Below are 4,085 nucleotides of genomic sequence, written 5' to 3' on the forward strand. Positions count from 1 at the left end.
ACACTAATTAAGCAATTTATGTAATGAATAAATTATAAATTAATTACATATTTTATATGCAGACCCGATTAAAACAATTGAAAAGTTTAGTTTTAGTCTGGATTTAAAATTAGTTTGGATTTGTTTCAAATTTATTTTTAAACCTGATGTATTATTTTAAACCTGATTGTATTTTACTGTAAATTATTAATAATAAAAGCAGCACCTTTGGAACTGAACACACGGAAACCTGTAAACATTCTCGCGGATCATTTGAAAAGCACGAGTCCATGTCTAAAGGGAATATATTTACATAAATAAAGATGGGAATAACAATATTGAAAACATTAACATTATAAATTAAGTGTAATCATGTTCTCAAAATGTATGTTTGTACAAATATTTTACTTTGATATGAGTGTGAAAATAAGAGCTGGAGCTCACAGCGACGTCTAATGTACAGATTTTTGTTTGGTGAGATTTAATCGACGTTTTAGTCCCAGATGCAGGTTCAGTAACATTACAGCAGCTTTCTTATTAAAACGCTGATTAGAGAAGTGCAGTCCTTTTCCCGTGTGTGTGTTAAACTGAAAGCGTGAGGTTTAAACAGTTTAAACAGTTTAAGCAGTAAAGTGTTCCTCGCTCTCTCGGCCGTGTGGTGCTCAGTGTTCCTGGCTGTGACGGGTTTCAGGGGACGGAGCTGCAGGAAGAGGAAGGTGTTTGTTCTGGCTTTACGTCTCATCCCGAGCGTCGTTACAGCAGCCGTACAGATCAACATCCAGAACCAACGACAGCTCCAGCACCACAACCACCTCCACCTCCACCTCCACCAGCACCTCCACCTCCACCTCCACCAGCACCACCAACACCTCCACCTCCACCAACACCTCCACTTCCACCAGCACCTCCACCTCCACCAGCACCACCTCCACCTCCACCTCCACCAACACCTCCACCTCCACTTCCACCAGCACCTCCACCTCCACCTCCACCACCAACACCTCCACCAGCACCTCCACCTCCACCAGCACCTCCACCAACACCTCCACCTCCACTTCCACTTCCACCAGCACCTCCACCTCCACCTCCACCAGCACCTCCACCTCCACCAGCACCTCCACCAACACCTCCACCATCACCTCCACCTCCACCAACACTTCCACCTCCACCATCACCTCCACCTCCACCTCCACCAACACTTCCACCTCCACCATCACCTCCACCTCCACCTCCACCAGCACCTCCACCTCCACCTGCACCAACACTTCCACCAGCACCTCCACCTCCACCAGCACCTCCACCAGCACCTCCACCAACACCTTCACCTCCACCGGCACCTCCACCTCCACCAACACCTCCACCAACATCAGCATCTCCACCTCCAACAGCAGCTCCACCTCCACCTGCACCATCATCACCATCACTACAGCCTCGATAGCTCCATCTTACAGAGTTTTCCTCAGCACTCAGATTTCAGACTTAAAGTTGAAAAACTGTTTAAATCTCAGCAGCTTCCTGACTTTTTATTTCTCACTCATTCATCTTCCATAAAAGCTCAGGCTGACTGACAGGGGAGAGCGAGTAAGCCCCTCCCCCCCAGAGAGCAGTTTATAATCTAGTAATACATAGTTTACTAATTAAAGATTAATGAATGAATGAATATTGAATAAAGTCTAAATGCATTTCATATTTTATTGTGTTAATATTTAGGTATATGGAAAAAAATACTAAAGAAAGTTTAATGTAATTAGTAATAATAATCATAATAAAACTTTAAAATAAAAGAATAATGTTATTAATACTAAATAATAAAACATTATATAAACATTTTGGACTGGAGTTAAAACATTTTGCTTTCAAACTGCTTAATTAATTTATTTATTAATGTTTACTGATATATTTGCAAAGATTTAGAAGATCTTTAATTAGTGAAGAATTATGTTATTTACTCATCATTTATAATGAAAGTTTTAATTAAAGTTTTACCATCATTTGATATTTCACATACAACTCACTTTAAGATTTTGGACTCAAAAATAAAATGTTTTGTAATAAAATATAAAATACTATTTGTTATAAAAATAATAATAAAAAGAAAAAAGAAACAAGAGAGACAGAGAGAGAGCGAGAGAGAGCGAGAGAGAGAGAGCGAGAGAGACAGAGAGAGAGCGAGAGAGAGCGAAAGAGAGAGAGAGAGAGAGATAGAGAGACAGAGAGAGAGAGCGAGAGAGAGAGAGAGAGAGAGACAGAGAGAGAGAGAGACAGAGAGAGAGAGCGAGAGAGAGAGAGAGAGAGAGAGAGAGAGAGAGACAGAGAGAGAGAGAGCGCGAGAGAGAGAGACAGAGACAGAGAGCGAGAGAGAGACAGAGAGCGAGAGAGAGACAGAGAGCGAGAGAGAGACAGAGAGAGAGAGCGAGAGAGCGAGAGCGAGAGAGAGACAGAGAGAGAGAGAGAGAGAGAGAGAGAGAGCGAGAGAGAGACAGAGAGAGAGAGAGAGAGAGAGCGAGAGAGAGAGAGAAACAGGAAGGACTGCGTAACTACTTTCAGGTCTGTAGTGATTGTCCACCAAATGTCCCTGGTTGCCATGGTGACGTGGTGGTTTACATCCTCCCACCCATCCGGGTTTAAAAATAACCTCCAGTGCAACCTGACAGTCCAAAGCCCTCAGGTACGTGTGTGTGTATGTGTGTGTGTGTACGTGTGTGTGTGTGTGTGTGTGTGTGTGTGTGTGTGTGGTTTTCTCATCGTGCTGAAGGATCTTCTGTGATTTATCTTATGGTGGTGTTGTGGCCAAAAACGGAAGCGAGGCTGCTGATCGTTCTCTCGCTGTGAAACCTTCAGGCCGCTGATCTTACACTCACACACTCACAGTATGAGTTCAGTTTGTGCTAGAACCACCACCGAGAGCAGAGAACCTTATCAGAGCGTAGTCGAGATATTAACATGACAAGAATAACGTTCCTGTAATTTTGGAGCAGTGAATGTTTTATGGATAAAGTGTAATAAAATCTCCTACATCTCACACACTTTACAATTTCATCACCTCGATCTACAATCTCGTGGCTTCATTAAGTTGCGCTCAAGTAACTATACATCAGTTATATCAGAGCGTGATATAAAAAACGAAATAAAATGTAAAATAACAGGCTGCGCTGGATCAAGTGCTATTCTATGAGCTGCTGAATGATGAGTGTGGAAGCCATTTTGTTAAATTAAACCAGTGATTAATGTGATCATTAAAACTAGCTCTATTCATGCAGTGATATATCAGCGATACACGAGACTCCTGTTAGATTGATTTAGATTTATTTATTTAGATAACACTCGCCATTTTCATATTTTTTAAAATTCTTTTTCATTTTTAAAGTGTCTCTTGATTTTATGTTACATCACATTTGACAGTCTGCATTTTGTCCCTGATTTATCTGAGGTGTAAAGGGGAGTGTTTGTGGTTAAAGGCGGTGGTGTAGACGCTTCTACTGAAGAAAGATCTGGTAACCGTGGAGACGTAACCGTGGAGACGTAACCACGGAGACGTAACCGCAGAGACGTGAACTACACGCAGGAGATTTTAATAATCTGAATGTGGAGCTCAGAAAATCCACTTAACAAGCTGCGTAACCCGCCTCGGAATAAATTGTAAATAAATAAGAGAAATGTGCTGTCTATCTCTGAACATTATTCATATTAAACGTTTGATTTGTGTGTTTTTAATTTAAAGTTAAAAACCAGATTGAGTATTTTACAGAGTGTGGACAGACGGAGGAATAAACAGTCCTCAGATCCAACCAGCAGTGAAGCGGATGAGGATGAGGATGAGGGTGTGTGAGGAATTCTGGGACGGAGCAGTAATCCGTTCGGAAGCAGTCTCTCGGCTCAGACGAACACACAGATGTTTTAAAAGCGTTAATCTAATCATTCTGCCAGGCCTCTTCCTTCACCTCCTCTCTTTTCCCCTCGACTTTCCCGTGCTTCTTTTGGAAGGGATGAAATGCGCTTTAATATTCCTCAGGAGCATCATGTCCTGCACAGAGCGATCGGCTGCACTTATTCATCCGCCTGTTAGCGGCCATGTTTCTGAGCAGAGGGGACATGTGTAAATGCAA

Source organism: Pangasianodon hypophthalmus, chromosome 6 (genome assembly GCF_027358585.1).
Source record: "Pangasianodon hypophthalmus isolate fPanHyp1 chromosome 6, fPanHyp1.pri, whole genome shotgun sequence".
In the NCBI taxonomy this organism is placed as follows: Eukaryota; Metazoa; Chordata; class Actinopteri; order Siluriformes; family Pangasiidae; genus Pangasianodon; species Pangasianodon hypophthalmus.